Source organism: Rattus norvegicus, chromosome 12 (genome assembly GCF_021556685.1).
Source record: "Rattus norvegicus strain SHRSP/BbbUtx chromosome 12, alternate assembly SHRSP_T2T, whole genome shotgun sequence".
Lineage (NCBI taxonomy): Eukaryota > Metazoa > Chordata > Mammalia > Rodentia > Muridae > Rattus > Rattus norvegicus.
In genome coordinates, this window is record NC_141545.1 from 15,074,144 (window position 1) to 15,098,056 (window position 23,913).

Sequence of the window (23,913 nt, forward strand, 5' to 3'; positions counted from 1 at the left end):
ATGTGTGCATCCTACTACCCAAATGACACCATTTTTTTTCTCTAAAGAAATAAGAACCATCTTTTTTGTCATTGAATAATACTTACAACATCAACAACAATAATGACGACGATGAAGGAGGAGGAGGAGGAGGAGGAGGAGGAGAAGAAGAAGAGGAAGAAGAAGAAGAAGAAGAAGAAGAAGAAGAAGAAGAAGAAGAAGAAGAAGAAGAAGAAGAAGAAGAGGAAGAGGAAGAGGAAGAGGAAGAGGAGGAAGAGGAAGAGGAGGAAGAGGAAGAGGAAGAGGAGGAAGAGGAGGAGGAGGAGGAAGAAGAAGAAGAAGAAGAAGAAGAAGAAGAAGAAGAAGAAGAAGAAGAAGAAGAAGAAGAAGAAGAAGAAGAAGAAGAAAGCCGTCTGCTAGTAGCTTGTTCCGAAGCCCATGGGACAGATCCCACCCAGGTATTCAACCTGCCCTTGGGCCTGGGTCAGTGGGAGCAGCTATCTGCACGTCTCATTTTAGCCCTATATTTAAAAATTAATCTCAGGTTTTTCCAGAGCTGAGGACCGACCCCAGGGCCTTGCGCTTGGTAGGCAAGTGCTCTACCACTGAGCCAAATCCCCGACCCCGAAAAAAATTTTTTTTAAAATGATCTCAATTGTTTGTCTCATAGGCATCACCTTTTAAAACGGTAACAGTGAGGGCCAGAGAGATGGCTCAGTGGTTAAAAACACTGGCTGTTCTTGTAGAGGATCTGGCTTGGGTTTCTGGCTCCCACATGGTGGCTCACAACCATCTGAAACTCCAGATCCAGGGGGATCTGATGCCCTCTTCTGGCCTCCTCGGGTACTGCATGCATGCGGTGCACACAAATGCATATAGGCAAACATTCATACACATTAACATAACCATCCCTTCATCATACACATAAAATTGTACACAGAAAACCATCCTTTTATTATACACGTAAAGTAAAACCGATCATTTTTAAAGTCACAACAATCTTTGTCCCAGCTGGCATGCGGCTCCTTTCCTGCTTTGAGTGGGGTTGGGGGTGGGGTGAGTGGGGTGGGTGGGGTCTGCCTCCATGGCCCTCGGATTCTTTGAGAAATCCTCCCTGCCCCGTGACTCTCTCACTGATAGTGGGAGCGGGTGCAGCCAGACCCTGCTGTCCTCCACACGACCAGTGCGTTAAGCTTCGGGTTGAATGAAAATGGAGCTGAGCTCTGAGAAAGCTGGCTCCAGGAATGTTCAGTTCTCAGACATCTACTTTCCAGGAAGCGGAAGGCCTCTCCGTCTGCTGCTGCAGGGCTGTGCTGGCTTGAGGGCCACTCAGGCTAAGCTGGGTAAGGAAGATACTGATTACAAAGCCATTTGTAACCCGTGGTTGGGTAATATAACCATCCCTTCATCGGCGTGCTGGCCACAGTTCTCTGCCAGGGCAGGAGTTATGGGTTTTTTATTGGTGCCACAGGGGTGATATTTGAGGAGTCTTAGCGCTTACTCATTTCTGGTTATCAGTGAACTGTAATGTTTCAAACTGCCGGGGGACGGTCAGAGATAAACTTGGGCCAGCTGCAGACTGAGTGGCGCCTGTGACTGGCTCCGTGTGTGTTGTGGATTCTCTTTTTCTATACATCTCTTTCCTTCTTTCTCCTCCCCCCTCCTCCTCCCCCTCCTCCTCTGCCACCGCCGACTCCTCCCCCTCCTCCTCTGCCACCACCGACTCCTCCCCCTCCTCCTCCGCCACCACCGACTCCTCCCCCTTCTTTTCAATACGTTGTAGAATGATATATCACTTTTTTTTTTTTTGACTTGGAAATATGTGTGCTGAAAAAAAATATCTCGAGTGCCAAGGTGAGAGACAGTCCTGTTGACAGCTATTTCGCTCTCTGCTTTTTACTTCTCCGTGGTTGAGAAGGTATTGCTTCTCAGTCTTTTGGCCTAGAACAAATGGATTTGGGGACAGAAGTGACCAAAAAAATTTTTTTTTATTTAAAAAAAAAAAGTCAGTCAGTCCAGGGCTGGAACGGGGCCTGTCTCTTAAGAACCGAATAGGCAAGGTCTTTGTAGTCACGTCAGTCTCCTAGGCACATCTCAAGGGCTGCGGGTACAGAAGAGAGATCATGTCCAAACAAAATGGTCCCTGAGATCCTCTAATTACCCCGTGAAGCTCGATGAAATGGCTCCAGGGTAAGGATCTGCAGGACAGCTCATGTATGTGTCAATTTGATCTCTAGCAAAGGGCATCTGGAGCCTTCCACAAGGAACTCGCAGTGCAGCAGTGGTGGACGCTGAATGTCTTTAACACTTGACAGGCAGAGGCAGGAGGATCTCTTTGAGTTTGAGTGCATCCTGGTCTAGCAAGTCCTAGACTGTCAGGGGTTACACAGTGAGACTTCTAAAGTCTTCCCCTTGACCTGCAGAGGTCTCTTATTATTTTAATAGCGTCTCTCGCTTATATACCTGGGAGAGCATTCAGCTGTAAGGGAGTTAGAGAAATTTCAGTCTCTACAGTTGAAGGGACATGTCAGGTGGCTGCAAAGGGGGAAAGACTGGCTCCAAGCGGGTCTTTGAACACAGGGTATGGACAAGATTTTTGAACTTTAAATCATTGATACCATTACCAGGGCTTACAGGAACTCCTTAAACAGCATCCTTTCTCTTTGCCTTTACTGATAGAATACCTGAAAATAACCTCTGTTGCACCCCCAGCGCCAGGCAGAGTCTGAGTAGCCATCATGGTAGACAGACAGACGTCCAGCATGGACGTTGGTAAGCGGTTGGCTGGTGGGCCCAGGTAACCACGCCTCTCTTACCCCAGCAGTATCAGGCCATTCCCTGGTGACATTTTTCACTCATTTGGGGTCTGTTTGAAGACTAGATTCACAGCTGTCTTCCATGTGCTGTGCAAGATGTTAGTACTGGGGACCTTTTGGGCGCTGTCCCTTTATTTAAGATGGCGGTGTTGGAAAGAAGCAACCCTGATCTCAAGGCACCCCAGATGTGAGATCTGACCAGGATTACTTCATGCTTTCAAAACTGGTTGTAGGGGCTGGGGAAGATGGCTCAGTCAATAAAGCGATTGCTGTACAAGTATGGGGGGCTGGGTTCGATCCCCAGGAACCCAAGGCTAGATGTGTTCCCCTAGGTTCCCCAAGGTTGAGTTCCCCTAATCTCAAGGGGGGGGGGCAGAGACAGATGCCTGGAGCTCAATCACCTGCAGGGAACCCTGCCTCAGAAAATAAGACACAGTAAACACACATGCACACACATGAACACTGTCATGCTACCTGCTTGACTCCCCCTCAGAGCTCAGGTTCAAGTTTTTATTTCCTCTTATGCGTATTTATTTATTTATTGAGGCAGGGACTCCCTAGGTCGTCCTGGATGTACTAGACCTTGTGTGTAGATCAGGTTGGCCTCGAACTCATAGCCAAACGCCTGCCTCTGGCTCCCCAGGGCTGAGGTTAAAGGCGTGTGTGAGCCGTGACAACCTGTGACAGTTGTGACGCTTTTTTTTTTTTTTTTTTGTTCTTTTTTTTTTCGGAGCTGGGGACCCAACCCAGGGCCTTGTGCTTCCTAGGTAAGCGCTCTACCACTGAGCTAAATCCCCAGCCCCCGTTGTGACGCTTTTTAAGCTACATTGTGGAGGCTGACACATGCAGAGTGGCTTCATCAGGGAAGACACCCAGGAGGTACAGTAAGGCCTGGCTGAGGCGGTACACAGTCTGTTGACCTGGTACATCCAGCCAAGCCATTTTAAATCCAGACTTTTGTCTTACTCGGTTTCATTCCTGCCTTTGGGTTTCAGAACCCAAAGTCTTTTTTCCCACTCCAGCATTGAACTATTGATGAATCGATTGATTGATGGGTCGATTGATTGGTTGGGACTGGGCCTCTAGCTGTGCAACCTTGGCTGACCTAACCCTGGTTATATGACCAGGCTGGCCTCGAACTTACAGAGCTCCACCTGCCTCTGCCTCCCGAGTGGCACGTGCTGCTTACATTCACTTGGCTGAACAAAGTTTAAACAAGTTGAGTCAGGACGGGATCTCGGCAGAGAAAGTGTCTCACGCTGTGGCTGCCAACTCTCCCATTTTTTGTTGGTCCCCCTACCCCAGCCCCAGGAAACTGAAGGTCAAAAGATGAGGGGTTTTTGGACGGTACTAAAGAACCAAACTGTTTCAAATGAAGTACACTCTAAGGTAAAAGTAAAAGTCACCACTGTCCCGCCCTTCCGAGGTGATCAAGCGTTCTCGGGACACCGCCTCCCATTCCCTGTGTACACACTTTTATGTTTTGATGATCAGCAAAGAACCAGGGAGAGAAGCCAGCCAGCTCCATTCAGAAAGGCAATGTAAACGACTATAGCCACTCTACAAATTTTAATGCTTGTAAGTGTCACATGTAGAGCTTGTAAAAAAGCACATTCCCAGCCCTGACTCGGGAATTCTGCATTCCACAGATGCTGGGGTGCGGGTGGGGCCAGAGATGTCTTGTGGCATCCACCTCGGAGGTGCACACACACCTCAGGCTGGCTTCCGGCGTCCTTCCTAGGTTTCTGGATGCCAGCTTCCTCTGCAGGCTACGCTGCTGCATGAGTCCTCCTGGCCGGCCTTCCCTGTGAGACTGCAGGGAGGAACGGGTGTTCTGGGTAATTGCACAAAGCAGGTGAACCCTCAGAGGCCGTGGCTTTTCCAGGAAGCTACAGGCAATGGTGGGTATGGGTGCTGGCAATACCTCTCTGCCTGGCTGCTTGGCCTTGACCCAGCCATTTCCCCTAAAGCGAGCTTCTTCAGGCTTGTGAGGTGGCGTGAGGCACAGCAGCCCATAGCCACAGCTGGGACAGTGACATAATGGGCTTCCTGGTGATACGTCTTGGCTCCGCCCCTGTTAAGTCTTCAGGGTTGAGTAGTGTTACTGGGGGTGCTGGAATTGGGTGACAGATGACTGTCCTGTGTGCCAGTTCCTTAAGAATTCCCAACTACAAGGCATAGCATGGGCAGATCTCATGAGCCTGTGGTAATGTTAGACAAAAAAAGCACACAGTTTGAGCGTCTGGAATTCAAACCACTTGGAAGCAGAATTGAAGTCTGAAATTCTGGAGTCCGTGGTGGGGCTGCGGGGTGCCGAAAGCGTTTGATTCCAACACTCAGGAGGCAGAGGCGGGTGGACCTCTGGGACTTCAAGGCCATCTTGGTCTACATAGAGTGCCTTCCAGACCATCAGAGCTGCATAGTGACACCCTGTCTTTAAAAGGGGGGTTGGAGAAAGAATGGAGAGGTGGATCAGCTGTTAGGAGCACCTGTGGTTCAATTCCCAGCCCCCGCATGGTGGTTCACGACCCTCTGTAATTCCAGTTCCAGAGGATCTGATCCTTTTTCCTGAGGGCTCCAAGCACACTTGTGGTGCACACGTCCATGCAGGCAACACACACACACACACACACACACACACACACACACACACACACACACACCAAATGAATAAATCTGGCTGAGGGAAAACACAGCCCCTACATACTATAAACGCATCTCTACATTCAGAGAAACACACAGATTTGAAAGGCTCTGCCACCCAACCACCTCTTCGCAGCTTCTGCAGTATTCAAGTCTTACCTGAAGTCTCAAAGATCAGGGCGCAGAGGGGGACCTTCCCTAATGTGAGGAACTCTGGAGTGGCAGTTGCTGAGGGGGCTGGAGTTTCTACCCGGAAGCAGGGGGCCAGTGCAAGTGGCCCAGAGCCTTCTGGCAGAATCTGATAGATCAGACAAGGGACCTGAGTTCGAAACCAGCACACCACAAACCCTTCCCCATGTGTTCTAAGTGACAACACTCTCACATCGCGTATGTAGTGCGACTTCCAAATGTCTTCCCCCCAACTCAAGTTCTCAGCAAAAAACTCCAACGGTTACCACAACCCTCACCCCACCTGAGTACCTGCACAGATATCAGCTGGTTGTCTCAAGTGCCAGGCAAAGGTAAGAGGTTTGGCAACTTTGGGCACAAGTTCTCTGCCACACAGTCCTGTACATTTCTGGGCTTCTTCTGGCTCTCTGGGTTGGGACCAGTAAAACCTGCTGGTTTTGTCCCCCGAGTTACCTGTTCTCAGCCCAACTGAATACAAAGCTTTCATCAGTGTCAACTTGAGACGGTAATGGGGTTTAAGCCAACTTACCAAAACCGAGAAGGCAGAGGCCCGTTTTGGCAATCCCATCGCAGCTTTACCTCTGTCTGGTGTCAGCGAGGCAGCCGTCAGTGGTGACCAGAGCCTAGGTTTGGGGTCATGGCCAGTTTGTGACTGTGTTTCCAAAGCTCCTTCTAGAAGAGGAAAAACTAACCCTGCTTGGCCAAATCCACTGCACCTTTATCTGAAGAGCCAAGAAGCGGTCTCTGACCCATTTAAAGTATCTTCTCTATCCAGCCCCACACATCACATCCTCGTGATGGGCTTCCTCTCCTCCGGAACCCTTGGCAGGAGGAAGAGTTGACCACATTTTTAGTGTAGGAATCCTATAGTAACTGCAGCATCTTGGGGGTTTGTATAGATTCACATCGCACAGCCCCACCAAACGGGAACTACTGCTACTTCTGTGCCGCAGGAGGATTGCTTATCTGGCTGCGTCCCCGCTATCCAGCTGCATCTCCGCTATCCGGCTGCGTCCCAGGTCTGCTTTCTGCAACCACCATGGCTGTTGCAGAGCTTCCGTAAATTGTGGCTTCTCATCCTCCTCAGGGCATCGATGAGGCCGTTGCTGATGGACTCGCTGACCTCCCGTCCTTCCTTCTCTGTCCTCCTTGCTGCTCTGGGGCCCACCGACCGATTGATACCTGATCCTGCCTGACACTGGCTACCCCCCATACTGTCTAAAGCTACTGCCCTGTACTTGGAGATCCAAGCCAACTAAAACAAAAAGAGTGGAGGGGAATGCAAATGAGGCCGGGAAAGGCAATCTTCCAGTGCAAGAACTTGACAAAGGGATGACTGAGGAAACTCAGTAGGGGAGGCTAGCTTTGAACAGCTGCTCTGACCAGGGCTAATAGTGACTTCTTGCTGTGCCCATGGCATGGTGACACAGTGGGAGGTCTCCTCCAACCTGATCTGGTTGGACAGAACGTGTAAGCAAAGTCAGTGTGTGCACCTGGTACTGACACGTGGGCCGCAGGGACATGTGTCTGGCTGGTTCAGGGGGAGAGAGTTTGGTTCGATTCTTCCATTTGGGCCTGGCCTTGCTTTGCTTCTGTGATTCTAGTCCAGCACCAAGAGACTTCTAGGGATGTTTTGCCTGCGTATTGAGGATTCCAGCCCACGCGCTCCTCCACCTGAGGCCAGCCGGCCTTAGAAGTGTTTACTGATTATCGGCGTGAATTTAATGATCGGATGTGTCTCGGGCATCTTTCATGGTCAGTGCTGGACATGGGAATCTGGAAATTTCCTGTTTTCTGTGAATATCTATTTTCTGCAGCCCTTGGATCTCTCCGAAATGGTCCACAGACAGACTCATTCAGGGAATGAGGGGGATGGAATATCGTTCTCCTAACCCATCCTCTGTTAATTTGAAAGAATTGTCCTAGTTAACGGCCCTTATTCCTGGGTCTCCAGTGGCTCCCTGTAGTCTCCGTACAGAGTGCCAAGGCCCTTGGTGGGCATCATGGTCTCTGTACCCACCTGACTGCAGGCTCAAGATGAGTCCTATTCTTCTGGACACCTTCTGTGTGCAAGGGCCCACCCCAAAGCCACCTGCCCCAAGGAGTCCTCCCTGTTAATTAGAAGGATTAGACCCTCAGATGTCAGTGGTATACACTTGATAACCCTGCTCCTCGCCCAGCCTTGTGTGACAGCACCCCAAGTTACGTGACAGCGCCCCAAATTACACCTCTTGCTCCCGGATGCAGGAGTGGTTGCTTCTGGCCCTGTTAACTGTCCACAGGCATTTGTGAAATGAATGGCTTTCCTTGATAGAGGATGCGTTGGTGCTCAGAAAGATTTAACGACCTCTCCAGACACCCAGCCAGTGAATGACAGAGTTAGACCTAGAACCCTCGACCTGGATACCTGGGCCACAAGGGCTAGAGGCTGAGTGGCCAGCTCAAGGGCGGTACAAGTCTTTGTGCGCTCTTCACCCCTCGTGTTGGGAACTGCATGAGATCATGGCCTCGGAGTCAGGGTGTCTCTAGAGTTGGGGTTCCACAACAGTGAGGCCTGGTGCAAGGGCGAGCTAGATGGGGGTGGGGGTGTCTCTGCTACCCTCTGCAGTTCCTGCCTCAGCAGGCTGGTTAATTGGATGGTGTTCTGGATTCGTGCACATGTGTAGATGCAAAACACTTTTAGGTATTTTTAATTCTCTTGATACCAATTTCCCACAGAATCACAGGAAACATTACAGCAGCCCCCCTCCAATAGAATCAGACAGGGATCTGTGGGTACACGGCCTTCCCATATCTGGGCTCTTCCGGTTGCTACGCTGGGTGCCTTGAACATTTTGTCTGTCTCTAGTTTTCTGTTCCCAACAAGCTGGTAATTAGATCTCGGAGCTTGAACGGGTTTGATTCTTTTTCTGGTCAAGACATACGCACTGCCACTGTATGTGCTGTGTGCCTGTGCTAAAAATGTCACAGAGCACCTCATGGATGTGTGTCTATACATCGACTAATATATACACACGCTAGATATATAGAATGTATGGTGGATTGCTATTGTGCTGCACATCTATGACTGAATCGATAGCCAGTCATTGGAAATAGAAATGCCTTACTCTAGGTGGCCTTTTATTAAACAACATCTTAATTTATGCTTTGAAAATTTCATACATTTATACCGTGCGTCTTGATTATTATCTGTCTACCACTCTCTCCCTCTGGTTCCCACCTAGGCTTTTCCACCTCTCTTCCCTCCCAATTTCTTGTTGTTGTTGTTATTATTATTATTATTATTATTTTTTTGGTTCTTTTTTTCAGAGCTGGGGACCGAACCCAGGGCCTTGCGCTTCCTAGGTAAGCGCTCTACCACTAAACTAAATCCCCAGCCCCGTTATTATTATTTTTAAAGAGATTTATTTATTTTTTTTTTAGTGTATGTGAGTACACTGTAGCTATCTTCAGACACACCAGAAGAGGGCATCAGATCTCATTACAGATGGTGGTGAGCCCCCATGTGGTTGCTGGGATTTGAACTCAGGACCTCTGGAAGAGCAGTCAGTGCTCTTAACCGCTGAGGCATCTCTCCAGCCCCTCGTGTTATCATTATTAATAACTTCCTCAGTCTCCCTCCCTCAGCAGCCATCAATCAATAGCTCCTCCCCCGAGGATGAGACCTCCGTGTTCCTCACCAACCATGCTAGAATGTCGACAGCTGGTTTGACCCGGTGCAGGTGACAACGGTGGCTGGGAGTTGATGTAGGTAAAAGCCTCATCACATCCAGAAGTCATTCACAGATGTCCTCACCATTCTCTTCCAACCCCCCTCTTCTGTGGTGTTCCCTGAGCCTTGGGTAGAGGCTGGGATTGATATAAATGGCCACTCACAGCTGAGGTCTCACAGACTCAGACTCAGCACCTTTGGTCAGATCTCAGTCTCTGTGCTAACTGTTACCCATCATCGAAAGAATTTCCCTGAGCGAAGTTGATAGTGACACACATTTGTGAGCATTCTTGATAGCATAAAGATTAAGAATGCAGTTTACCGACGTGGCCATTTAGCAAGATAAGACCAGTAGGTTCCCCATTACGGCCTGCGATCTGCCCAGTCATGGGCTTTGGGCCAGCTTTATGGTACCAAGATGAAATCCCCCCTAGGGAGCATGCCTCATAGCCAATCAGAAATTGGTTGGTTACCCCCGCAGAAGTCACCCCACTATTGAACCAGTGGGCACACCTTGCCAGGTAGGCTGTACTGTTAGCATGCAGGGCCCAGTGTTGGGTGAGACCATTAATAAGTATCCTTTTTCCTCTGGTAGCCTGCATACCACCTCTGGGGCTGATTTCTGCAGGTCCTGCATCTAAAATGAATGGTGTCTTTGGCAATAGGGTCTTCCTATCTACTTATGGTGGGGTGGAAGAGCCCTGGCAATGTCTGGGTTGTTTTGGGTGCTTCTGTGGCCTTCCTGATCGGAGTTAGTCTACACTGGACGTGGAAACGTTCATTTAATAACCCATCTCTTCTAGGAACAGAGTTGCTTATCTGCGAGGGGCATGCCTGTTCAAACTTAAAAAGATATAAATATATTTTATATACTTATGTATATATAATATATGCCTTTTTTTTTTCAAAACGTATGTGTAGCCCTGGCTGTCCCGGCACTTGCTCTGTAGACCAGGCTGCCCTTGAACTCAGAGATCTGCCTGCTCCTGCCTCCCAAGTGCTGGAATTGAAGGTGTGCACCGCCATACCTGGCAAAAATATACAAAATACTTTTTTTTTCCTTTTTTTTTTTTTTCGGAGCTGGGGACCGAACCCAGGGCCTTGCGCTTGCTAGGCAAGCGCTCTACCACTGAGCTAAATCCCCAACCCCACAAAATACTTTTAATTTGCTCACGAACCAATGGATTTCTGCAGGGCTTCTTCGTATATTCCTAGTTTTGTCTCGCCTACCTTTTACCTTCTCTCCTTCCTGATTTCCTCAGTCCCCACTTTAAAGGTCTCCCCAGAGGTTCCCCTCTCTCTCAGGTCTAAGTGGTGTTCTATTTCGTTAAAAGTTTATGTTTACTGTTTTGAATTTTGGGTGTGTATGATGGGGTCCTGGCTCAGCACCGTGCATGGACTTTGCCTTTGCTCGAATGTTCCTCCAACGAAGGGAGGAAGCTGCCAGCCCTGCCCAGTGTGAGCAGATAGCTAATGTTCTCTCCGGCTGACAGCCACATACATGACCTCCTCCTCTTTATGACTTTGCTACTTCCTGTAAGCTTCAGGGGATGCCATCGATCCTCATCTTTAAGAGAGGCTCCATTTAGTAATTGCTTTGTTTTCAACTTCTTTATTTTTAATTGTGTGTGTCTGTGTGTGAGTGCATGCGTGTGTCTGCGCATATGTTAAGTGCAGTGTCTGTGGAGGCCAGAAGAGGGCACTGTACCCCTGGAGTAGGAGTTACAAGTGGTTGTAAGCTGCCTGATTTGGGTTCCCAGAACCAAACTCTGGCCCCCGGGAAAGGCCAGAAGTGCTCTTAACTGCTTAGCCATTTCTTCAGCCATTTGGGGGTTTTTGTTTGTTTGTTCTGTTTTCTTTACTTGTGTGTGTGTTTTTAAAAGATTTATTTACTTTTCTTCATATGAGTATACTGCAGCTGTCTTCAGACACACCAGAAGAGGGCATCGGATCCCATTACAGATGGTTGTGAGCCACCATGTGCTTGCTGGGAATTGAACTCAATTAGTGCTCTTAACCACTGAGCCATCTCTCCAGCCCCTAGTTTCTGTTTTTGAGGTAGGTCTTGCTATATAGATTAGAGCAGTCTTGAACTCAGGATCCTCCTTCTTTAGCCTCCTGAGCGCTATAGATTATTATTATTATTATTATTATTATTATTATTATTATTATTATTATTATTATTATTATCTCTCTGCCTTGGCCTTGCCTCCCCAGTGGAAGAATTTCTTTTTACTGTGTGTGGAGCACCACAAGAGTTGTAAAACTGGGGGTGCGTGAGGCTGAATGTAAACTGAGGAAGAGTTCTTCTTGAATTCAGGAACTTCACAAGAACTTCCAAATTAAGACATGAGCATCCTCAAGGGGGAAAAAATTTCTGACACTAGGCAGATGGATTGCCAGTTTGAAGCCAGCTTGGTCTACATGCCAAGACCTTGTCTGTAGAAAAAGACCTCTTTGATTAATGAAGGGAAAGGGGAGGGGAGGAAGAACAAGAAGGAAAGGAACAGGAGGAAAGAAATGGAGGAGGGAGGAGAAGGAGGAAGAGGGGAAGAAGGTCGGGGAGGAGAGAAAGAGGGAGGGGAGGGAGGAAGAGGAGGAGGAGAAAGAGGGAGGAGGAGAGAGGGGAGGAGATGAATAGGGAGGAGGATGGGGAGGAGGACAGGGAAGAGGGCAGGGAGGAGGAGGACGGGGAGGAGGAAGAAGAGGGAGGAGGAAGCAACAGAGCCTGAGAGCTGAAAAGTCCCCTGAAAACATCTGTCCCTACTTTCACTAGAACAGAACGGCCCTCTGTGCCTTAGGACAAGCCACGCAATAAAGATAAGCACTAAGCCGCTTCTACTTGGAAAGCCTTATCGTCTCGGGTTTGGGGAAATGTAGCCTCCCAGGAAGACTCAAGTGCTCACCTTGGACTTTACAAGGGCCCATTCTCTCTCTCTGTGATGCCAGGGCTCCTGTCCCCGTGACAGAGGCGAGGGACTGCTGGGTGGTTGAGAAGTATGCCCTCCATGGAGGTGGGAAGCCCTGGCGAGTAGTGACACCAGGCTGGCTTCCTCAGGGCCCCCTGCACTTGGGGTAGGCTTACGGGAGCCTTTCTCATGATCACCCTGACCTCCAGGGCCCCCTGGCTGCCGGTTAATCATTACTGAGGCAAGAGCTGTATCCTTGGCTCCAGGGTCTGTTTTCCCAGAGCTGGTTTATTGCTGGTCAAGGGGCCTTGGCCATGTTTGGATTATGCACTGACAGGCAGCCAATTGGCTCTGTTTCAGCCTTCCCCCACACATGAGCCAGACCTCGTGGGAAACTGGAGTATCTGGGTTGGTTGGACTCCTCTCCCTATGCTGCTGACAGTTACTGAGCACCTCAAGTCTCCACTGTGACAGGGGCAGGAAATGAAACTGGGACACTGGCAGGGCCAGCCTGTGAGCAGAAAAACTAGTCAGAAGGGACAGGGAGGCCAGCGTGAGTCACGGCCACCTTCCTCAGGGACTCTGATCCTAAGCTGGCATCTGGGCTGACGGTGCATCCTGGCTTAGAAATTATCTCCTGGGTGATTTTTCATGTCCTCCTCCCTGTGTCTGTCCACAGAGGAGCAAAGATAACTCTGAAGGGCTGAACATATTCCCTGGAAAAGGGAGATGGCTTCCACAGCGTCTTAACGACCATGGGGCAGCCCTTCGCAATTAAACGCAGTTCAGGAAGTTGGAACCTGCTGTAGCACTGAATGCAGAATGGGGTACCCATCCGTCCATCTGCTTCTGGCCCTCTAAGCTCTGTGGCATCTCAGGCCCGGTCCTACGGGGACCTTCTCAATCTCTGTCCTCCTGTCTGCTTTCTTCACATCCTGAGATCAGCCGTAGCCTAGGTCCCTGTCCTTTGAGATGTTTGTCTCTTTCTCTGTTGGGTCACAGAGGTGTAGGCATCCCGTGCTGAGGGTGCCCAGATGCTCTGCTTCTCTATATGAACGCAAGGAACAGCTCCTGGCTGCAGGCTGTGGTGTATCTCTTGGGCAATGATTCACAGGTCTCGGTTGACTTTATCCTTGATATGGGTGCCCCCTGCTGGGGCTGGGCCTCCTCTTTCCTTTTGATAACTCAGGTAGGGAGTACAGGAGCTGCTGAGCACAAAGGGGGCCCATCTGGGGAACAGAGACCTTCCTCTGCTTCCGTCCGCCCTGTCTGTGTTTGATGGAGCCCTCTTCGTGATGCACATTAAGTGGGTGCATAGGTGCTTGGCCACCTTCTCAATCCGTGGCTCATAGCTCTTCAGCTGTGTGTGCCCTTTGGTCCCCAAGCTTGGCTCTGCTATGTGCACACAGGAGAGAAGGCCAGGGTGGGTCAGGAACAAGCTGCCTGGGTACTGTCTTCCTCTTCCTGGTTCCTCTCCCCTTACAGACCCTTCATCTGTCACGCTCTCTCCTCGATGGCAGCTCCCTGCTCTCTGTGGCCACACCTTTGCAGGGCTGGGGAAAACAGATTGGAAAGGAGCCGTCATCAAGACGTTTAAGGAGGGCCTTGGGAGTGCTTTGGTGTGGTTTGCTATTATACATCAGAGCATTCTGTTGGCTTCCTTCAGGGGGAGGACAGGAGGTGACTGGCTCAAGTGTGGAGAGGAGCAGTTATAGGGGTCTGGCTGCCACCTGTGTCACGGCCATGACACTAGGCCTTGTGTGTGTCCACTGTGAATGGAAGGGAGGGCGGTAGGGGTGAGGGCGGAGTCCCGCTCCAGAAGATCCCTTCTCCCCTCTCCAAGTTTGTTTGAATGGGATTATAACTTGTGGGTGGGAGACAGTGGCCCTGAGAGGTGACTCCTTGGAACCCCGTATGGGCCCCTCATGCGCCCTTCCTCAGCGTTTGCTTTCTGAGTTCGTGAGGCAAATAGAATTGGTTATTCCCAAGCAGGCTTCCTCTTACTACTCAGTAGACAGTGTCAGTGTCCCTCAGGAGTCTCTTCATCACTCCCTGTTTTTATTAGTCCTGGGGCTGTGGATGATAACGGTCTCATTAGTAATAACTTAGTGAAGCATTGCTACAGCAGCCTCCTTAGATGTTCACCACGTGGCCCACATCTTCTAACAGACACATGCAGAGTTTTAGTAGTTTTGAGAATCTGTTTTTCACCCTCCTCTCCCCCCTCCCTCCTGTCCTCTCTCCTTCTCTCTCTCCCCCGCCTCCTCCTCCTCCTCCTCTCTCTCTCTCTCTCTCTCTCTCTCTCTCTCTCTCTCTCCCTTTCCTCCTGTCCTCCCCCACTTCCTCCTTTTTCTATTTTGAGACAGGGTCTCACCATGTAGACTGGGGTTGGCCTTGAACTCACAGAGATTCATCTACTCCTGCTTCTGCCTCCTAAATGCTGGGATTACAGACGCAGGTGCCTCCCCCTGCCCTTGCCTCCGTAGCATGCAAGTCTAGTGGAATCCCCTCTGTACACTTCTCTGCACATGAGCCAATGGTGCAAACATCCTTAGAGATTCTTCGAGTCCTGGTTCCCAGGCAGAAACAGGGCTAATTCAGCCGAGACAATGAGCAGGCTGGTTTGAACCAGCGATGGCATAGCGCAGGAAGAAGCAAATAACACCTCGCTGGAGGACAGGGGTCTTTTTTGATAACCTTAGTGTTTCCTCACAACCATCCCCATAGATACCTGGTTCTTCTTATTGGCATACAGTGTGGATGTGCGAGAGAGGATGAGACTGCAGGCATAGGGTGGTTCTCCCCAGGCAGGGCAACGCCTGAAATTTCCTCCATCTTGTCACAGCTTGGCCTCTCTGTGTTCACGTCTACACCTGCTCACTGATGGCTGTGAATTGGGTATGGGACTCCCAAATAAGAAGTGACTTTAGCCAGGCAGTGATGGTGCACACCTTTTTTTTTTTTTTTTTTTTTTTGGTTCTTTTTTTCGGAGCTGGGGACCGAACCCAGGGCCTTGCGCTTCCTAGGTAAGCGCTCTACCACTGAGCTAAATCCCCAGCCCCGATGGTGCACACCTTTAATCCCAGCACGCTGGCAGCAGAAGTGGGGCTGGGGGACAGTGGGGAATGGCGGGGGTGGGGGGGCAGGTATCTCTGAATTTGAGGCCAGCCTGGTCTACAGAGTGTGTTCCAGGACAGCCAGGGCTACACAGAGAAACCCTGTTTTGAAACAAAACCAACCAACCAAACAAAACCCCACTTCAATTGCTTTTTATGAGCAGGGTATGTCCCAGGGCACCAGAAGGAAAGTCTGTGGTATGCTGAAACTTTATTACTTTACTCTGCTTTGTCCCCCCACCTCCCCCCAATGCTGGGATACGTCCCAGAATGTAGTACACACTGAGCAAGCATTCTCCCTCAGAGCTACACCCCAGCACCAACTTTCTAATACTGGCTTTCAGAGTAGACAGACAGGCAGACGATCAGGAGAGCCCCGCCAAATGTTTCTTTCTTTCTGCGATTCCCTTCTTCCCGCCCTAAGTTAACGGTGGATTTTCACATCTGCGATTCTCTAGCCCTCACTCCCTGGGCAGAGCCTCTGAGGAGCTTCTCATGGAGTAGGGAAGTATTGAGTTCTTAATATCTGTCACACTGGGAATCCTCAGTCCCTAGTCTGACGAGGGCCAGTGGTTGGGGCAGAAGCTAGTCTAAGGACAGTGGAGAACATGTGCTTATCTCTGCTTGGGAGCTGACAGGGGTCCATGATGGAGACATGAGATGTACATGAGTCCTTACAACAGGCAAGGGAAGGGAACTGAGGTGCCCCATCTTCTCATGGTTGGTTAAGCCTCCTCATTACTACCAGGAACTTCCTGGTCCTGGGCCTCGGTGCCAAAGGAAGTGATGTAACATCCCCACCCAGTGACCTCAAGGTCATCTTTGTCTAGTCAGCCTGCCACACATACACTGGGAACTCTTGGTTTAATGCTTATTTATGCATCAGAGAGACGGGGGAGGGGGGAAGGGTGGGGGAGTGAAATGGGGGAGGGAGAGGGGAAGGGAGAGGGAGATAGGTGTGCAGGTCCCTGTGCGTGAGTCGAGTGCAGGAGTGCACATGCCACAGTGCACCCATGGGTGTCAGTCCTTGGTTTCCACCTAGTTTGGGGACAGAGGGAAGGGTTCCTTTGCTGTCTGCCACTGCACTGTGGTCCAAGCTAGCTGGCTCTGAGCTCCAGACATGGGGTTCTCCTGTCTCTGCCTCCCATCCTGCTATCAGAGCGCTGCTGGGGTTGCCCCCCCACACCGCCTCCAGCTTTTTTATGTGGCTTCTGAGCATGAGAACGCAGGCCACTGGGCTGTGCGACAGGCACTCTCCTGGCTCCCGCCCTTCTCACTGCACTCCACATGCTTCTGCACACGGAGCCCCTGTACCCAAGGCGTGTTCAAGGCCCGGTACTGGGGACTTGTGTTGTTTTTTAAGAGCCACTGGACCTGGCCTCTTCCTCTCTCTTCGTTTATCTCTGCTTACACTGGGTGAAAGTCAATATCTCATGGACAGTCCCTTCTCCAACTCTGGGCTGCCTAACTCAGAAAAGTGACCTGCAGACCAGGCCCTCGCTCAGCCCCACCTATACCCATTTGTCCCCAACACAAATTCCTTTGTTGCAAGTTCCCCATCGCTTCTGGTGCAGCCCAACAGCAAACATTGGACCAGGAAACTGAAAACAAGATTTCCTGTGTGACAGGTGTGTATCAAACTGTTGTACATCTTAAGACCTTCCCACCTCACCAAGGCTCAGCAAAGGCCCCTGCTGTCCTTGTGAAGTGGAGGCATCACAGCCACCTCTTGTTATCTGTAGGACACTGGCTCCAGGACAACCCAGATGTCCAAAAACCCAGGACGTCCCTTTTTCTAACAATGACTGCAAGAACACACAAGGAGGGCTTGAGACCCCATATGTACAACAATGCCAACCAACCAGAGCTTCCAGGGACTAAGCCACTACCCAAAGACTATACATGGACTGACCCTCGGCTCCAACCTCATAGGTAGCAATGAATGGCCTAGTAAGAGCACCAGTGGAAGGGGAAGCCCTTGGTCCTGCCAAGACTGAACCCCCAGCCAACATGATTGTTGGGGGGAGGGTGGTAATGGGGGGAGGATGGGGAGGGGGACACCCATATAGAAGGGGAGAGGGAGGGGTTAGGGGGATGTTTGCCTGGAAACCGGGAAAGGTAATAACAATTGAAATGTAAATAAGAAATACCCAATTTAATAAAGATGGAGAAAAAAAAAAAAAAGAACACACAAGGACATGTAAGTCCTATGCAACGGTTACTGTAATGTGTGTTTAGAGACCGGCGGCAAGGACTTTCTTTCCCTTCAATCTTTACACGGTCAGCATAGACTTTTTTTTTCTGATTATTTTCAATTTATATTTGGTTGAACTGGCGCTCGTAGAAGCCTACCTACTAAAAATATATGCACCTGCGTCTAAAAAATTTAATTTTATGTGTCTGAGTGTTTTGCCTGTTTATGCGTCGGTGTGCCACGTGTGTGTCTGGTGCCCGCAGAGACCAGAAGAGAGCACTGGATTCCCTGGAACTGGAGTTATTGACGACTGTGAGCCACCATGTAGGTGCTGGGGTGTGAACTGGGGTCCGCTGGGAGAGCAGCCAGCCTGCGCTTAATCACTGAACCGTGTCTCCAACCCCAGCACCTGTATTTCTTTTTTTTCTTTTTTTTCTTTTCTTTTTTTTTTTTATTAACTTGAGTATTTCTTATATACATTTCGAGTGTTATTCCCTTTCCCGGTTTCCGGGCAAATATCCCCCTCCCCCCTCCCCTTTCTTATCGGTGTTCCCCTCCCCATCCTCCCCCCAGCACCTGTATTTCTGACATGCTGGCCAAGCTACGCACAACCTATATTCCCCGGGGAAATAAACTAATTAGAAGGAGTTTAGTTCCAACCATATGTGCCATGTTGCTGAGAGAAGCCAGATGCCATAGAACATTCAGGAAACAGACACAAGCCTTCGATGGTGGCCAGGATGAGGGTCACTCTGGCTTGGGTAAGGAGCGGTATGTGTAGTACCAGGTCAAGCTCTGCTCTGCAGAGACTCGCTTCATGGGGATTTGGTCGCAACCTAACATGCTCTTTCTACGTTTGGGTTACGTTCTAAGGTTTTCTAGAAAAGCCTCCCCTCAGCCACCGAGTTTACTTTGGATATTTAGGGACCCATCCCTTCGGTAAGTTCCGTTGGCAAGTGACCTGCTTTTTCTTTCTTCTTTCGATTAGTTTGAGATAGAGTCTCACAGCCCCGGCTGTCCTGGAACTCTCACTGTGTAGACAGGTTGGCCTCACAGAGATCTGACTTCCTCTGCCCCTGGAGTGCTGGGGTTAAAGGCGTGTGCACCAACAGGCACCAGTTCTCGTCCAGTGCGTTGTTTCCCAGAGCATAACAGTTCCAGTGTGTTCCTCTTTACCCTTGATTATTTGGAGCCCCAGGGAGGATGTCAGAGAACAGAAGGTTCATCCCCACGGCGCACTGGTGGCTGCTTTTTGTGCTAAGGTGGCCATTACAGCCATCCCACGCGGGTGGGAAACTTGAAGGCTAGCCTACAGCTCTCAGTAAGAGTGACCTCATTTGACTCAGCATCAACCCCTGTGGGACTTCGGTTCGGGCCTGCGTCTTTGCAGCGAGTACAAGCAGAGGGTGACATGGCCCCAGTCAGGTCAGGTGGAGTAGGAAGGGAAGAGCTGGGGCGTGAGGCCCGCCTGCCCCGAGAGTGGCACTCACCGAGTTATGCATTAACCGGGGATCAGCCCTGTGGCAGGCCGGGACTGCAAGAACAAACCGAAAGGAGATGTTTATAGCCAGCAAGTGGACGTCTAATAAATTACCTCTCCTGCCAAAAATGTGCCCTCTCCCCTCTGCGTGTCACCTTGTCACAAAACTGAAACGACAGGTGGGCAAATAGCAAGGACTGATGAGCAAAGAGACCCAAGGTCCGACAAGCAAAGAGTCCCCCTCCTCGAGCCAGGTCACAAAGCTTCCCTCTTCCTGACCCGAGAGTTTCATTATCACCCCGGAACAGTTTGTGCGGATAATTCTGCCCCAGGGCTGAGGGAGCCAGGGAGGTCCAGGAAGCCGAGAGAGGAAAGGGCGCCCAGGTGGTGCGGGCTAATGGGTAGAGCCCTGGATTTGCGCAGCCTGCTCCGGAATTGAGCGTTCTTGGGCAGCAGGAAGCGACGGCGGGGGTGGGGGGGGTGGGGTGTGGGGTGGGGTGGGCGAGTGGCTTTCATTGTGGGCCCTGATGCCAATTACATTGAACAGGCCTCCTAGGGTATGGGTACCGTCACTTCCAAAATTCTGGGGAGTGAGACGGGGAAGGGAGAAATCACGTCCCACAGGACATACTGCCCGTTCATCCCGAGGCCCCATTTGTACACACGGAGTGGAAATAAATTCCAGAGTGGAGGTGGGTTCTGACCCACGTTGGCGCATCTCCCTTCCATCCCTCCACTTCTTTCTCTCACCCTCCCCCACCTCCCTCCTCATTTCTATTAAGCACCAAGTGTATGCAGTCTCTGCGGGAGCAGCAAGGTATGCAGAGAGAATGCAGAGTGTGCCTCTTGCTGTGTGCAAGATGTCTCCCACTAGTTGGGAGAGAGCCAAGCATGCAGGGCCACCTCTGACCGTGGGTGGCCGGTGGCATCTGGGCAAGCACCTCTCTAGGCAGAAACAAGCCGTGAGATCAGGGCTGGGGAAGCAGGTGGGTGCTCTTGCTTTGGGCAGAGCTGGGAGCTTGAGGAACAGCGTGTGGGCAGGGGCTCTGCAGGGAGGCCAGGTGTCCCCTGACCAGGGACAAAGCCTGATGCCATCTTCTCTTGACTTTACATCCAAACTTGGAAATAAACAGTAACAAAGTACACATAAGGCAAGACTTTCCATCTTAACTCTTAAATGCACACTGCCGGCATTACACACGTTCACATGGCTGTGCAGCCGTCACCAGCAGCCCCGGATAGAACGCTGTTCATTTTGCAGGATTGAGACTGCACCCCTTAAACAGTCACTCTTCGTGCCCCACTCCTCCAGCTCCCAGAAGCCTCCATTCTATTTCCTGTCTGTCTCCAGACTGATTGCTCGAAGAATCATAGACGCAGAATTCTCAAATATTCGTCCTTTGGTCATGGGCTTATTTAACTTTTATTTGTATGTATTCCAGCTTCACTCGTGAGGTGGCACATAACCTAGTTCCTTCTTTTTTTTTTAAAAGGTTTATTTATTATATATAAGTACACTGTAGCTGTCTTCAGACATACCAGAAGAAGGCATCAGATCCCATTACAGATGGTTGTGAGCCACCATGTGGTTGCTGGGATTTGAACTTAGGACCTCTGGAAGAGCAGTCAGAGCTCTTAACCACTGAGCCGTCTCTCCAGTCCAGATCCTTCCTTTTTAAGGGAAAGCATCCCACCACATTTTGTTTATTTATATGTAATAGGTCTTTGGGTTCCTTCCACTAACATCACTAAGAATATGCCATTTGAAAATATCCACTATCCAGACATTTAAACAAATAGGAATCCTTCGAGGCTCCTGTCGGTATGTGGAAGGGAAGCCTGTCTGTCAGGAAGGGCTGGGCAATGAGCTCTGAAGTATCTGGGTGAGGTGGGAGACCGCAGAGAAGAGACATGGTCTGGCCTGTGGAGGCGGATGTTGTCCAGACCTGGCCTAGCTCCAGCTTGTGTGCAGAGAGGACCCAACTGTACCCTTGTGGTGGTTGGCTTTGGCCTGGAGGTCTTAAGCTGGAGTCTTTTTATCCTTAATGAGTCCCTTGATAGTTCACGAATTGGAGGCTTGGTTCTCAGCCGATGGCATTCCTGGGAGGTAGAGAGCTTTGAGGAAGTAAGGCCTATTGGAAGGAGGTTAGGGAGTGTGTTCTCAAAGGAACTCCTAGGACTCTGACCTCCTCCTGAAGTTGCTTCTTGGCCATAAATGGGTAAACAACTTTCTCTGCTGTGTGCATCCACCGTGACCTGCCATGGGCTACCACAGGCCCAAAGCAAGGAAACAGGACCACAGTCTGAAACCACGAGCCAAACCAAAGATTTCCTCCTTCTAAGATATTTTATCTCCGGTACTTTTGCCACCGTGATGGGAAGCTAATTGACCCCTATTTCTGTTTCCTGTGATAACTCATCTGACACGGGGTGTAAGCAGAGCCCAGGGTCACTCTCCTCATTGTCCTTGACCTTAGCGCCCCCTTCGTTCACTCTTTCCAAGGATCTGAAGCGGTCAGGCCCACAGCTGGAGGCGGTGCTCCGAAGAGATGGAGGTTAGGTTCCGTGCCCTGACCAGTCCTGCTCTGAAACCTTGGACACGGCCAACCTCTGTCTGTAAAACATAGACGATAACTGTCCCCATTTCCCGTCTGGTTCATGATCATGAATGTTGAAAGACTGTACAAGAGAAAGACCTCTGTCAAAGCATAAGCCTGGGTGAGAAGAAGCAGGGACTGACAACCTTTGGGCAAAAATCTAAGCTTTACCCAGAAGAGGCCGTGCATACCAGAGACTCCTAAGGCTTTCCAGCGATTCATTCTGAGCATCAATAATCAGACACCCGTGATAGCTACAGCGTTTAACCCTGCAGTTTGGTGGTCCTCTATATTCAAGTGAAAGTCTGGGCCTCAGAGTTGGATATTCAAGGTGTTGAGTATGGCAGACAGCTGGGGGTGGGGGCAGCTGGCAGAGGCAGTGTGACGGTGCCGAGGGCACCGTAATTCAGGGCTGACACACCCCAGGCAAGCACCATCCTTCTGTGCCTTGTCCCAGGCCTGAGGGTGCACCTGGCCATCTCACCTCAGTGATCTTTGACTTAAGGAAGATGCTTCGTGACTTCCTGTCCTGGTGAGCGTTACCTGTGCTAGAGGACATCTGTCCTCAGAGCTGTTGATCCTTCTGTCTCCCTCCTGGCCTTCCCAGGATGCCCAGAGATGGCAGAGGGCAGAAAAAAGGCTCATCTCATTGGGGCGGCCTGAAGAACGCTCGATGCTCCCTTGCGTGCAAGCATAGCTTTAACTGGGTGTTTTTCGGGGATGAACCACTCCATGGCTTTTAGTTAAAAGCATCGAATATCTTAAGAGATGCCCCTCAACCCCCCTCCCCCAGTCATTTTGGGCAAACCACTATTGACCAATATTTACACCAGCACTTAGCGACATTTTATAGACAGCCAACATGCTGTTACATGCCCTTACTCCAGCCACTCCACTCCCTAGATACCACTTATCCATGAACCTGCTGCAGAGGTGCAGTACCAGGCAGGGCCTGCAGGGGGAGAGAGTGAGCCCGCAGGTCTCAGTCCTTTAGTATCCTCCCCATCCACATTCCCATTAGCTCCAGGTATCCAGCGAATGCTGGGGCAGGTGCTTTACAAGGTTAACCAAATAGTGTCCCCGGCCCCAAGCCCGGAAAATTGATAGAGAAACTAGATCAGGGACAGATGTGCAAGGATTTCTAAGGATTTACTGTATGTTAAACAACTAGGCAAAGTGTGAAAATAAAAAACGAGAGGAGAGGGAGAGGGAGGGGTGAGCGGGAGGGAAAGGGGGAGGGAGGCCCAGCAGGTGAAGGTGCAACAGGAAACCGTGCTAGCCTGGGAATATGTGGGGGAGACAGCCTTTCTGTTTCGTGGAGTTGCTTGTCCAGGGTTCTGTCAGTCATTTGGCTTCTGGAGCTTTCTTTTTCACTACTTGGATACAGTTGACTGGGGATGGGGTTGGAAGGGAGACTGACAGACCCCGAATCCAAACGCCCCTCCTTTAGTCTGTTCTACTATTTTTCTGCTCTTTAGGAGTTCTAGACAAAGGCACCTACCCACGTGCATTGCGTGCAAGCCTACCCCCCACCCCCCACTCTGCCTTCCAGTGTGCAGTTTGACTTTCTGTGCCATCTGGGGCATCGTCCATTCATTGCTGACACGGCAGCCTTCTCTGCTCTGGAGTGACTTGCCTTTCCCAGGGCTGTTCTAGCTTTGCCTCTGCGGGCGCGTGCGTGTGTGTGTGTGTGTGTGTGTGTGTGTGTCACACACACACACACGCACACACACACACACACACACACACACACGCGCGCGCACGCACACACACACACGGCTTTCTGGCTTGCTCCACCTGCTTCTGAGATCGCCTGTGTCTGGCAGCTCAACTGTCGAGTCTTTCCCAGAAAAGCCAACCAAGGAAAAGTCCCAGACGGTTAAAACCCTTGCCCGATTCTTCTCATGTCAGAGAGCTTCCTTCGAGACTTTAACAAGTCACGCGGTCACAGCTGACACCCCCCCCCCCCCGCCCCGTCAGTTCTGGGATATCTGTTTACTTTGGGGCATTAAACGACTATTTCGTCGGAACTCATGTTTGGGTCACCCTTGCTCTTGATCCTGCCTGGTGCCCTTAGTGGTGGCCTTCATGCTGAGAATTTCTAGCAGGGGGAGGGGAGGGGCTTTCTGAATCGGAGTAAAGAATCCAAACACATCTAATCTCAGGGTTTGCTGAAACTCTTTGCTTAGAGGCTTTATGGCCAAAGGGTTTGTGTTTGCTTTTCAAATAAAGGGACCTCGGAGGTAGAAGAGGGCATTTTCCACGGATCTGCTGACTT

The 23,913-nt window shown here is 50.4% G+C and overlaps 2 long non-coding RNA genes across 4 annotated transcripts in view; one reads left to right on the plus strand and one right to left on the minus strand.

Moving 5' to 3' along the window:
* The first annotated feature begins 1,102 nt into the window (after positions 1 to 1,102).
* Positions 1,103 to 23,913, plus strand: part of LOC148002182 (uncharacterized) — a 35,213-nt gene continuing 12,402 nt past the window's right edge. The window contains exon 1 of the long non-coding RNA XR_015634631.1: positions 1,103 to 1,322. This is a non-coding gene — a long non-coding RNA (uncharacterized LOC148002182). The remainder of the gene's footprint in view (positions 1,323 to 23,913) is intronic.
* Positions 4,350 to 12,437, minus strand: LOC148002183 (uncharacterized). 3 transcript variants are annotated; one of them, XR_015634628.1, is made up of 5 exons: positions 12,246 to 12,437; positions 6,157 to 6,299; positions 5,598 to 5,736; positions 4,720 to 5,229; positions 4,350 to 4,608 (listed from the first exon to the last, which is right to left on the minus strand). It is a non-coding gene; the product is annotated as an uncharacterized LOC148002183 (long non-coding RNA). The 3 variants fall into 3 exon arrangements; XR_015634629.1 differs by having other exon boundaries at positions 6,157 to 6,250; positions 12,246 to 12,421; XR_015634630.1 differs by having other exon boundaries at positions 4,720 to 5,225; positions 6,157 to 6,250; positions 12,246 to 12,410.